The sequence below is a fragment of the Musa acuminata genome, chromosome BXJ3-5 (genome assembly GCF_036884655.1).
Source record: "Musa acuminata AAA Group cultivar baxijiao chromosome BXJ3-5, Cavendish_Baxijiao_AAA, whole genome shotgun sequence".
Lineage (NCBI taxonomy): Eukaryota > Viridiplantae > Streptophyta > Magnoliopsida > Zingiberales > Musaceae > Musa > Musa acuminata.
In genome coordinates, this window is record NC_088353.1 from 26,702,722 (window position 1) to 26,717,204 (window position 14,483).

A 14,483-nucleotide genomic window follows, 5' to 3' on the forward strand; every position below is an offset into this window, starting at 1 on the left:
AGTTGGGGTCGGTTCTACCGCCGGCCCTAGCTCGGGTTAAAAAGAGGCAGAGTTGCGGGCGATTGCACTGCTGGCTAGGGCGGTGCAACCGCTTGCAACATGTGACAGCCGGAGGTGCTACCTCCAACTGGGGCAGCGCCACCGCCTGCAGGCGATGAGCCCTTGTTCTGACCGCAATGTGATCTGATTTGAATATTTTTGACTTGAGAAGAATTTTCATTCAGAGCAATCAACTTTACTTACGTAATTATGTAAGAATTTTCATTGTAAGATAAGAAATTTTGCATGATCAAGATAGATCTTGTGACGTGCATACTCTAAATGTCGTGTACATGTTTGTGACATATTGTTTAGGTTGGTAAGCCTTGCAAGTTCATGACAAACTTAGTAAGTTCATGATATAGTTGGATTTGAAAGTAACGAACGGATGAATTCAATGAGTTTGAAAATCTAGAGGATATGTGAAGTGAGGATCATGGGTTTCCAATTCTGAGAGATCAAATAGGATTATATCTATATCACATTTGTAATTTTAACTTTCTAATCCTCTTTTGTTATTTAGGCTAGAGAGCATCGCGAGTTCTTTTTGGATCTTGGGTCATGAATATCGAGAATCCAAAGAGCAGGATATTATTTCTTGCTCCCAACTTAAGATATTTTATATCTTTACAAGAAAGGATGATCTTTAGGTACCTATTTGCTTTTGGGTGCCTCAAAAATAGATCTACATTGTTTATCATATTGCATAGAATTTATCATGGTTCCTTTAGGAACCCAAATTAATTTGTTTGGACTAATTTTCTTGAATGGACAATAATACGTTTTGTGTCCAAGTTTGCAACAAAAGTTGCATTTGCTTTGGTGTCGAACATGTAAGATAGGGCCTTTTATGAAGGTGGTTGGATTTTGGTGAGGACTTCTCACAAATCCGATTCCACTTCTTTTGGGAACGTGACCCTTGTTTGCAAGGATCATGTTCAAGGACTTGCTACTAACCTCGAATTTCTTCAATGTGTCCTTAAGTAGCAAGTTTTCCTTTCGGAGAGTTTCTAGATCATGATATTTTATGCATGAACCTAAACTATCATGATATTCAGTCTTTAACTTATTGAAATTACAAGTAAGACTATCATGCTCCTTTTTTAGCAATTTATATTTTCTACTAATAATCTTGCATTCATCAAATAAGTCATGGAAGGCATTTAATAATTCATCAAATGATAAATCTGCATATATTAAATTTGTTACCTCCTCTCCGATGGCCATTGAGGCGTAATGAGCAACCTACTCGGTGTTGGACTCCTCTTCTTCGGACGCACTCGAGTCATCCCATGTTGCTTTGAGCGCCTTCTTCTTTGATGTTCTCTTTTTGACTTGGGGACAATCACTCTTGTAGTGTCCCAGCTTTTTGCACTCATAGCAAATAACTTGGTCCTTCTTTGGTTCAAGTTTATTTTTTGTGTCATTCTTAAACTTGTTTCTTTTAATGAATTTTTTAAATTTTCTTGTTAGAAGTGCCAAGTCATCGTCACAGTCCTCATCACTTGAGTTTTCTCTCAAGTGGTCTTCTGAAGTTCTAAGTGTCATATCCTTCCTGTTCTTTGGAAGGATATCTTCTTGCTCTTTATGAGCTTTGCAAGTCATCTCGTAGGTCATTAATGACCCGATTAGTTCTTCAAGAGGGAAGTTGTTTAGATCTTTTGCCTCTTGAGTAGCAGTGACTTTAGGATCCCAACTCTTAGGAAGGGATCTTAGAATCTTATTTACGAGCTCAAAATCTGAAAAACTTTTTTCGAGTCCTTTTAGACTGTTGACGACATCCGTGAAACGGGTAAACATGTCACCAATAGTCTCACTCGGTTTCATCCGGAAAAGTTCGAAAGAATGTAGCAAAAGATTGATTTTTGACTCTTTCACTCTACTTGTGTCTTCGTGAGTCACTTCGAGTGTGTGCCAAATATCAAATGCAGTTTCACAAACCGAAACACGGTTGAACTCGTTTTTATCAAGCGCACAAAATAAGGCATTCATAGCCTTTGCATTAAGAGCAAAAGCCTTCTTCTCCAATTCATTCCAATCGATCATTGGAAGAGAAGACTTCGAAAATCCATTTTCGACAAGATTTCAAAGTTCAAAATCCATAGAAATAAGAAAGATCCTCATTCGGGTCTTCCAATAGTTGTAGTCCGTCCCATTGAACATGGGTGGACGTGTAATAGAATGGCCCTCTTGGTTTCCGACGTATGCCATGTCTCTTTGGTTTTAATCCGTTTGAGAGTTAACCCCACTCTGATACCAATTGTTAGGATCAAGAGAACTAAGAGGGGGGGGGGGGGGGGGGTGAATTAGTGCAGCGGAAAACCTTCTTCTAAAAATAAAAACTGCGTTCGTTCGTTAAAGGTAATTTTAGTAAGAAAACTGATTCGTAAGTCACTTTAACTTTTGTTTAAGCAAGATGCAGCAAAGATATAAATGCAGTTTGCAGTTATGATTCTAATCAGATAGTAGGCACAAACTGAAATATGATATTCATACGAAAAAACTGATTTACATCTAAATCTTGATTCGTAAATCACTTGATTAAGTGAGATACAGTTTAAGCAAGGATATAAAGGCAGTTTGCAGTTATGATAGAAATCAAAACGTAAACGCAAATAGAAATATGATGATCGTACGACAAAACTGATTTACGTCTAAACGCCAATTCGGAAAGTGCAAAGCTTGAAACCCGATCGTATATGCGTAGAAAGTAGTAAGCTTTAGAGGAGGTTTGCAGTAATGATAATATGCTTAAAGTAAATGCAAACCGAGATTTAGAGTGGTTCGGTCAATCTTGACCTACTCCACTTTTGGCTTCCTCCACCGACGAGGTCACCGACGTCAACTAGAGGCCTTCCTTCAATAGGCAAAGGCCAACTACCCTTTTACAGGTTCACTCCTTTTGACGGGCTTAGGAGACAACCCTTACAGAATTTTCTCTCCTCTCTTTAAAGCTCAGAACTTGAAAGAAAAGGGGGAGAAGAACTTTTGGCCTTTACAACAATTTTGAGCTCTAAAAACACAGAACAAGATCAGGATTTCGGTGTATGTTTTGTGCCCTTTAAGTGCTTAATGTGTAACATCCCCCATTTTTAAAAATTTAGTAAAAGGTTTGTTTTTATAAGGATTATTTAATAATTATTTTATATTAAATGATATTATATTAAAGGTTTATGGCTAGGGACCTAAGAGTAAATATTAGAAGTTTGATATAATTTATGAAAGATTCAGATTTAAGTTTAAAAAAGAAAAAAAAAATATATAGTGGACATGTGTCACTAACTAACATAAGGTTGGTGCCACTTATCTTTAATCTAAAGATGACACCTAGCCCCTTTCATGCATGCATGACACCTTGCAACTTTTGCATTAGCCAAAACCCAAATAATTAGATGAAAGGTTAAAGAAAACAAACCTGAAGAGTTGCAGCCAACGTGAGTTTGAGAAGAGAAGAAGAAGAAGAAGAAGAGCTTGAGGTTTTTCATCAATTTTTCCACATTTGGGATTCAAATAATTTTAAGGCAAGTGTTCTAACCCCATCCCATAGTAACCTTAATCTCTATTTCCATTTTTATTCTGCAAAATTTGAAAGATTTCAATTGAGAACCAGACCTCCTTTCGTTTTGATATAAAGCTATGAATCTGTAATTTTTCGGTAATCTGACCTCTATGCAATGTTTCGGTCATAACATTTTGTAATAAACTCTGTTTAGACAAAACCTGTTCCATTTGAAAGTAGACAAAAAAACCTTCATTTTGATACTAAGATCGAACGATTTGAAGTTTAAATGCCTACTAAGACTTCTGTTTAAATTAACCCTACAGATTCTGTAAAACAAGGACCGAAATTTCTGACCTCTTGTTGCTTAACTACTTATAACTTTCTGCTGTGAACTCAGATTCATACAAAGTATGATTTATTCGAAGCTAGACTCAAAATACTTTCTGTATATACCTGATTTGAAATTTTTGGAGTACAATTGCTAACTGAAACATCTACTTTCATCGACCCTATATATTCAGTAAAATAGAGCTAATATTTTCAGACCTTACGCTACAAAATTATCTGTAACTCCCTGTCGTATATTCCAATTCTTGTTAAACTTAATTTTCCTAAAACTAGATTGATAAAGCTTTCTAATGACACCTATTTTGTATAAATTGGTTATCCAAATAGTTCATACAATGTTCCTATCAAATTCTGTCAGAATCGAGCTTTGGTCGATTTCGGCTTTCCTTGTTTCTTCTCTTTGGAAATCGATTTTGGAAAAAAACTCTTACTTTATTTAAGCTTTACATTATTACCTTAAATTCCTATATACTTTTATCCTTTATTTATTTGTACATCTGCAGCTATCATCTAAAGATCATGTTTGCATCGTAATGATTCGACACATGCATCCCATTGTTCCGCATTTGCTTTCGATATGTGCCTCTTCCAGTTTCATTTCTTTGGACATTGAACTTATCTAACTTTTTAATTTAAATTGAGCTATATATGGTTTCTTGGAATCCTTGTATGCTCTTGCTTTTGTTTCCTTTCAAATCTGAATATATTGTGAAAGATTATGTTTGTATCGTATTGACTCGAAAGGCATATGTACATTTCATTGTTCCGCATGTGCTTCCAATATATGCTAATTTCAGTATTCATACTGTCCCTTTGTAATCCGGTGTTTGTGGGATAAATGTGAACCTTTGCCAGAAATGGTAAAGGGAGTTATGCTTAGAGCCCGCGATGCTCTGCCGGCCCCCTATGACTTCACTCAGACGTGGGTGGATGGAGCTCCCAGACGTGGGAGACTTATGTTTGTTGGTCATTCAGAAATGGATGGACCATATTATGTTATGATCCCACTTTATCTTCTATGTATTTGATATGATATCCAAAGCTTTGGCTATGTTTCTATGCATGCTTTGGGTAAGAATGAAATGAATGCATCGTCATGTGACATTTGAGCTTCTATTCATGTTTTATTCTTTGATATATTTCTGAAATGTTATAAGTCTTTGTTATACCTTGAAAACTACCATATGTCATGGATATGCTCCTTATGCCAATGATATGTTCCAATTACCTTTCCTCGATTGTATAAATGAAACGTGCTTCGAACGATATGATATTGTAATTCTGCATTCAAACAAAACATGCTACTGTTTCACCCTGTATCTCTGCTTTGTATTTTGATACCTCATTTGTTTGAAAACTGTCATCTTTGCTATGGATATGTTAGTTATTTGCTGAGCTTTATATGCTCACCCCGTTGCTATATAAATTTTTCAGGATAGCTTATCGCTCACTAAAATGTGTAAATTGGTTTGAGGCAGTGAAAGACTAGAAGATTTTGGGGCAAATATTTTGTACTTGATAGTTTGATGTTGTATAAGTTCTTTTTAGGTGTAATGAAATATCAATGACAAATCTAGATTGATGTATCTTGTAAATATTTGATAAGTACCTCTTACGTTAGTATTTTGGAAATGTTAAGTCTAAACTATGTACTGATATAAACATGTAGTATATGTTGGTTTTGTGATTGCATTAATTGCCGCGCTTATGGATTTATGATATAGTTATGGTTTAGTTAAGTTGCTTTTGGATTTTAAGAATCATCTAGTGACATGATGTATGATTATAAACTGCGTAGGTTTTGTGAATTGTGGATTGTAGAGGTGAATAACTTGAATGTTTTTCTTAGTGACCTCAAATGTGTGATTGGATCCTGGATTGTTTGTTGAATTAAATTTATCAATATTGAATTAGGTTCACACCTCCTAAATGAGTATTAAATTCGGGGGGGGCGTGACAGAGTTGTATCAGAGCATGGTTTGAGGATCACTGAAATATTTGATATGTTGACGTGCAAAATATATTGAGGTCTGGTGAACTATAGTGATTGGTGAAAATTTTCTTTGATGCATTTTAGGAATCTAGGATGATGAAGACATTTAGTCTTCCTACTTCATCCACTTTTGATTAATTAAGTACGATAAAAGGGTTGATCGAGGATATTAAATCAGAGTAGCATAGTAGAAGTGTGGAGAACCTAATACATTGGTAGCAGAAAAATATATGATGTGATTGGAGAAGATATTTGATGCACGAAATTATTCTGATGATCAAAAGAATTTCTAGAGATCAAGGACAGGAATAGAAAGGACAAGTTTACAAAAAAAAAAAAAAATAAAGATTAGAAATGAATCTGAATGTGATAATAAGAGGGTTAAGACATCATCGATTTGAAAAGGGAAGTTACCACAAAAGATTCAATCCTGTGTATGATGCAAGTTAAATTATGAAATACGTTTGTATTTGTAGGTGACTGGAGCCTATTTTGCTTATGAAAATTTGGATCATAAAATGAAAGACTGCCCTTTGGACAAGAAAAAAGAATCACTGTCGCATAAATCATCAGCCCATGTCAGAGTGTATGTTATCACGGAATATGATTCTAAAGCTTTTGAATTAGTGGTTGAAGGTACTATTCATGTTTATGAAAAAATACAAATATTTTTTTGACCATGTGTCTCATCTATGATTTGATTGGTAATATTTTGCTTATCACATGGGCATTCAACCTAAACCATTGGATTATATGCTATATGTAAATACGACTATTAGGGATTATTTGATAACATACTCGATCTGGTCATCTTGTTTGATATCTATTGGAGAACACGAACTTCTTACTGATTTAGTTCTCTTAGATATTTGGAGTTTTGATATTATATTAAGTATGGATTGACTATCTTCCAATCATACCAGTATAGATTGTTATACAAAATGATCACTTTTTGTATACTAGATCATCCCATCTTTTATTTTGAGAGTATTGGGCATGATTCACCTCCTTGCCTGATGTACCTTAAGATGACTTCCCTAGATTATCTCTACACAGAGAGGATGAATTTTCTTTTGATTTCGTCCTTGGGACAATTCCAATATCTAAGCCTCTTTGTAGAATGACACCATTTGAGTAAGTGGAATTGAAAAAGCAACTACAAGGACTATTAGATCAAGGTGCTCTGGTGCTAGTGTTTTATCATGGGGTGCTCCGGTGTTAGTAAAGAAGATGGATAAAACTTCTAAAGGATTATGATTGTACCATTCGTTATCACCCGGGTAAAGCTAATGTTGTAGTAGATGCCCTTTGTAGAAAATCTACAAGTTTTATGGCGACTTTGGTTGTGAAGCAATGGAAGTTATTAGAAGAGAATTATGATTCGAATGTTACGAGAAAAGGGCAAGACTCAATGATATTAATGGCCTACATCCAAGTGCAATCTGATCTCATTCAACAAATTAAAGGAGGACAACTACGAGATCGATACTTGATTTGCTTAAGGAATGAAGTAGAAAAGGGATTGAAACTGAATTTTCGAGTTTCAAAGGATGGCCTATTGAGATTTGGGGATAGAATATGTGTTCCAAATGACTCAGATATCAAAAATCAAATCATGAGGGAAGGTCATAATTTAAAGTACACCATGCATCCTGGTAGCATTAAGATGTATAGAGATCTCCAAAGTAATTATTGGTGGGAAGGCATGAAGAAGGAGATTGCAATATATGTTTCAAAGTATTTGACTTGTCAACAAATCAAAGCAGAACACCAAAAGCCTGGAGGCTTGTTGCAACCTTTAGATATTCCTGAATGGAAATGGGAATGTATTACCATAGACTTTATTTCAGGACTACCCCGAACTTCTAGAAAGCATGATGCTATTTGGGTTATCATTGATAGGTTAACGAAATCTGCACATTTTCTACCGATCAATATGACTTATTCTCTTGATAAGCTTGCAGATTTATATATAAATGAAATAGTAAGACTTCATGGTGTTCCAAAGGAGATAATCTCTGACAGAGACTCCAGATTTCTATCTAGATTTTGGAGAAGGTTACAGGAATCTATTGGTACTAAAGTCAAGTTTAGCACTGCTTATCGCCCTCAAACTGATGGTCAATCAGAAAGAACCATTTAAACACTTGAGGATTTACTTCGAGCCTATGTTATGGATTGGAAAGGTGAATGGGATAAAGATATTTCTCTTATTGAGTTCATTTATAATAATATTTATCATTCAAGTATTCAGATGGCTCGTTACGAAGCTTTATATGGGCGAAAGTGCAGGACGCCTATATGTTGGGAAGAAATTGGCGACAGAAAGTTATTAGCACCAGAAAAAGTACAAGAGACTACTGAGAAAATTCAACTTATAAGAAAAAGGTTAAAGACTGCTCAGAGTCATCAAAAGAGTTATGCTGATAACATAAGACGAAATATTGAGTTCAAATCGGGGATTTTGTATTCCTGAAGGTCTCCCCTTCTAAAGGCATTGTAAGATTTGGGAAGAAATGAAAGTTAAGCCCAAGATTTATTGGACCTTTTGATATTCTTGAGAGGGTTGGTTCTGTCGCTTATAGGATTGCCTTGCCACCATCATTGTGCCATATCCATGATATGTTTCATGTTTTAATGATAAGAAAGTATATACCTGATCCCTCTCGTATCATTAAGTATGAGCCGATGGTGATTGATAAAGACTTTCTTATATGAAAGAGCCCACTCAGATTGTTGATAAAAAAAGAAAAGATCTTGAGGAATCGGGTTATCCCTCTAGTTAAAGTGATCTCGAGATATCATTCTGGAGACGAAACAACTTGGGAGCTTGAGGAAGAAATGATGAAAGCTTATCCTCATCTTTTCGTCGAATGAGGTATGATAAATTTAGAGGACTAAATTTTTTTTTAAGGAGGGGAGAGTGTAACATCCCCCATTTTTAAAAATTTAGTAAAAGGTTTATTTTTATAAGGATTATTTAATAATTATTTTATATTAAATGATATTATATTAAAGGTTTATGGCTAGGGACCTAAGAGTAAATATTAGAAGTTTGATATAATTTATGAAAGATTCAGATTTAAGTTTAAAAAAGAAAAAGAAAAAAAAATATAGTGGACATGTGTCACGAACTAACATAAGGTTGGTGCCGCTTATCTTTGCTCTAAAGATGACACCTAGCCCCTTTTATGCATGCATGACACCTTGCAACTTTTGCATTAGCCAAAACCCAAATAATTAGATGAAAGGTTAAAGAAAACAAACCTGAAGAGTTGCAGCCAACGTGACTTTGAGAAGAGAAGAAGAAGAAGAAGAAGAAGAAGAAGAAGAAGAAGAGCTTGAGGTTTTTCATCAATTTTTCCACATTTGGGATTCAAATAATTTTAAGGCAAGTGTTCTAACCCCATCCCACAGTAACCTTAATCTCTGTTTCCATTTTTATTCTGCAAAATTTGAAATATTTCAACTGAGAACCAGACCTCCTTTCGTTTTGATATAAAGCTATGAATCTGTAATTTTTCGGTAATCTGACCTCTATGCAATGTTTCGGTCATAACATTTTGTAATAAACTCTGTTTAGACAAAACCTGTTCCATTTGAAAGTAGACAAAAAAACCTTCATTTTGATACTAAGATCGAACGATTTGAAGTTTAAATGCCTACTAAGACTTCTGTTTAAATTAACCCTACAGATTCTGTTAAACAGGGACCAAAATTTCTGACCTCTTGTTGCTTAACTACTTATAACTTTCTGCCGTGAACTCAGATTCATACAAAGTATAATTTATTCGAAGATAGACTCAAAATTCTTTCTGTATTTACCTGATTTGAAATTTTTGGAGTACAATTGCTAACTGAAACATCTACTTTCATCGACCCTATGGATTCAGTAAAATAGAGCTAATATTTTCAGACCTTACGCTACAAAATTATCTGTAACTCCCTGTCGTAAATTCCAATTCTTGTTAAACTTGATTTTCCTAAAACTAGATTGACAAAGCTTTCTAATGACACCTATTTTGTATAAATTGGAGCATAATTGGTTATCCAAATAGTTCATACAATGTTCCTATCAAATTCTGCCAGAATCGAGCTTTGGTCGATTTCGGCTTTCCTTGTTTCTTCTCTTTGGAAATCGATTTTGGAAAAAAACTCTTACTTCATTTAAGATTTACATTTTTACCTTAAATTCCTGTATACTTTTGTCCTTTATTTATTTGTACATCTGCAGCTATCATCAAAAGATCATGTTTGCATCGTAATGATTCGACACATGCATCCTATTGTTCCGCATTTGCTTTCGATATGTGCCTCTTCCAGTTTCATTTCTTTGGACATTGAACTTATCTAACTTTCTTATTTCAATTGAGCTATATATGGTTTCTTGGAATCCTTGTATGCTCTTGCTTTTGTTTCCTTTCAAATCAGAATACATTGTGAAAGATTATGTTTGTATCGTATTGACTCGAAAGGCATATGTACATTTCATTGTTCCACATTTGCTTCCAATATATGCTAATTTCAGTATTCATATTGTCCCTTTGTACTCTGGTGTTTGTGGGATAAATGTGAACCTTTGCTAGAAATGGAAAAAGGAGTTATGCTTAGAACCCGCGATGCTCTGCCGGCACCCTATGATTTCACTCAGACGTGGGTGGATGGAGCTCCCAGAAGTGGGAGACTTATGTTTGTTGGTCATTCAGAAATGGATGGACCATATTATGTTATGATTCCACTTCACCTTCTATGTGTTTGATATGATATCCAAAGCTTTGGCTATGTTTCTATGCATGCTTTGGGTAAGAATGAAATGAATGCATCGTCATGTGACATTTGAGCTTCTATTCATGTTTTGTTCTTTGATATATTTCTGAAATATTATAAGTCTTTGTTATACCTTGAAAACTACCATATGTCATCGATATGCTCCTTATGCCAATGATATGCTCCAATTACCTTTCCTCGATTGTATAAATGAAACGTGCTTCGAACGATATGATATTGTAATTCTACATTCAAACAAAACATGCTACAGTTTCACCCTGTATCTCTGCTTTGTATTTTGATACCTCATTTGTTTGAAAACTGTCCTCTTTGCTATGGATATGTTAGTCATTTGCTGAGCTTTATATGCTCACCCCGTTGCTATATAAATTTTTCAGGATAGCTTATCGCTCACTAAAATGTGTAAATTGGTTTGAGGCAGTGGAAGACTAGAAGATTTTGGGGTAAATATTTTGTACTTGATAGGTTGATGTTGTATAAGTTCTTTTTGGGTGTAATGAATATTAATGACAAATCTAGATTGATGTATCTTGTAAATATTTGATAAGTACCTCTTACGTTAGGATTTTGGAAATGTTAAGTCTAAACTGTGTACTGATATAAACATGTAGGATATGTTGGTTTTGTGATTGCATTAATTACCGCGCTTATGGATTTATGATATAGTTATGGTTTAGTTAAGTTGCTTTTGGATTTTAAGAATCATCTAGTGACATGATGTATGATTATAAACTGCACAGATTTTGTGAATTGTGGATTGTAGAGGTGAATAACTTGAATGTTTTTCTTAGTGACCTCAAATGTGTGATTGGATCATGGATTGTTTGTTGAATTAAATTTATCAATCTTGAATTAGGTTCACACCTCCTAATGAGAATTAAATTCGGGGGGTGACAGAATGGGTGGGGTTTTTATAGGCCCCAACCCAGTTTGAATTTGGAGCTCAAAACTGTTAATTCCCAGAATTCTAGGATTTGGCGGTTGCACCTCCTTACTGGAGCGATTGCACCGCCTAGCAGAGCTCGAAGACTGAGCCTCTAGGCGGTGCCACCTCTATTAGGGGCGGTTGCACCTCCTACCAAAGCTCGAAGACCGAGCTCAGGCGGTGCCACCTCTTGTCAGGGGAGGTTGCACCGCCCAATCTCGCTCGGAGACTGAGCCCAAGCGGTGCCACCTCTTGGCTGGGGCGGTTGCACCACCCAGTCTCGCTCGGAGACTTAGCCCAAGCGATGCCACCTCCTGGCTTGGGCGGTTCAATCGCCTGGCAGAAATCAGGGTCCGAATGGGTTGATCCATTCGGGCCAATTCGGGTTTTTCAGGGGCCCAATTGCCCCATGATTAAGTTAATGGGATCACCTCCCATTTTCAACTTAATCATTGTGCTAACTACGATATTTCCTAAGACATTTACTGCAATCTTGCTCCGGTGCATCAATCGCTTCTTCCGGCGAGCTTCCGGCGAACTTTCGTCGATCATCCGATAAACCCTCGGTGATGCTCCTGCGGACTTCTGGCAAACTCCTAGACTTGCGACGATCCACTTGGCGAGTTCCGACGAGCTTCTTTAGCAAGCTCATGGACTTCTCGGATTTGTTCCCGCAAAACCTCCGACGACTGCCCGAACTTCCGTCGAACTCTCGAACTCCCAACGTGAACATTGTCTTAACTCCGGCACAACTCCTGCTGCATATCTTACTTTCATCGTAGTTAATCCTGCACACTTATCTCAACATATAGATTAGATAACAAATGACAATTGACTTCATCATCAAAATCTGAGATTTAACAAATTAATCTCATTATCGTGATCTCATCACGATTTGGTTCTCATTCCAAAGATCCATAAACATCACTTTATATATATATATATTTATATATATATGTATACATATATATATACATATATATATATATATGTATACATATATATATACATATATATATATATATGTATATATATATTTGTATATATATATATGTATATATATGTATATATATATACATATATATATACATACATATATACATATAATATATGTGTATATATACATATATAATTTAAATTCTAATTTTTTAAACTTTAAAATATTAAAAAAAAATACATACAGTAATGTATTATTTCACAAATAGTGTTTAATTGGATGAGTAAGTTCATAATATAAAATATTTGAACTGCCAACTGTCCGATTTTCGTAAACCGAAAAAAATATTTAAGAATAATTTCAATATTGTACTTTTTTATTTTGAGAAGATCGGATAAATTATTAGAGGAATAAAAACCGGATTTAAGAAGTATAATAAACTGACAGCTGTGGGATTTGAACCCACGCCCTTTCGGACCAGAGCCTAAATCTGGCGCCTTAGACCACTCGGCCAAACTGTCTTATTATAAATAAATTTTTATATAGCATAAATATGAATTAAATTATTCTTTGTGTTTTACATCACCACACATGGATAAAAGAATAATTAAATAAATTATTTATGTAATTTGTAATATATATTATACAAATTCGACTCAAAATATTATTTATATATAATAATAATTTTATTAATTATTGAATAATAATATCAATGATGTCTTAATCAACCCGACTTAATTCAAGATGGCATGCATAAGATTTTTAACATGACGGGATTTATGTAGACTCAAACATTTATCCTAATCGATTTATATTTATTAAATCAATAATCTATATGGATAAAATAATTTTAGTAAAGAGTAATTGATCTCAATTACGTGCCATAGATAGCCTTTTATAGTAAGTTAATTATGAAATTGTTTCATGATACGAGTGAAATATTTATGTTCCCCTATTTTCAGAATATTTTTTGGATTATAAATTTAGTATGATGTCCACATGGGTTAGACATTGATCGGGTTATGTCTTCGCACTACTAATTATGTTATCATATGTCGAGTTGTTATTGTCATAATTATTTTAGTTGATCAAATCATATCGAGCACCGGCCCAATATGAACACGTAGGGCTATGACCAATCTGTGCACTTTAACATGCTAAAGTTGGATCTTGGTTGATTCGTCATATTATGCATTGGCTATCAGGTCAATCTACCTAGACCCGATAGATTACTCTCGGTTGACAAATCTACCCACATTAAATATATTCCTCTAGGTCAATCGATCAATGCTTATCGATAAAATTGCTATGGATCGATTGATATGCTCACATCGAGCAGATTGTGTTGACCTAATAGGTGAGTTGTGGTCCCTTAATCTCCCAAGTCGTGACTCAGCATACCAATATTAGTGCATTGAGGATTATTGTGGCTCAACTTGAGAAGGGCATATCGGGTGGCTCGTTTGATACTTAGCCCAAAAAGGATGGATTGAGCATTCTTTGGATGCTTAGCTTGATAAGGATACATCTAGCATTCTTTCAATGCTTAGTTTGAGAAAGACACATCAAATACTCTTTGGAGGCTTAGCCCAAGAAGTGTGTATCATGTGCTCTTTGGATATGCTTAGCCCAAGAAAGCATGCATTTGATAGGGTAGGTAAGAATCCACATCATCAAGTGATGGAAGTCTGTTTAGCCTACATTATCATCGTAGGGCATAAGGACCAACAAATGACAATGAAGGATATTATGAGGTTTTGTTCTACACTATTGCCATGATGCCAATAACGGGCAATAAAGAAGGCACTACATCAAGCAAGATTTTCATCTAGCCACATCGAGTAGCAAGGTTGCTGATGTGGTAAGATTTCAATCTATTCATATCAAGCAAATCATAATCTGTCTACATTGGGTAATAAAATCTACTTCGTCCTAATCTACTCATATAATG

General features: G+C 35.1%; 1 non-coding gene across 1 annotated transcript; it reads right to left on the minus strand.

The window, feature by feature from the left end:
• Window positions 1-12,973: 12,973 nt before the first annotated feature.
• On the minus strand, window positions 12,974-13,053 carry TRNAL-UAG (transfer RNA leucine (anticodon UAG)). The gene has a single exon. It is a non-coding gene; the product is annotated as a tRNA-Leu (tRNA).
• Window positions 13,054-14,483: the final 1,430 nt, after the last annotated feature.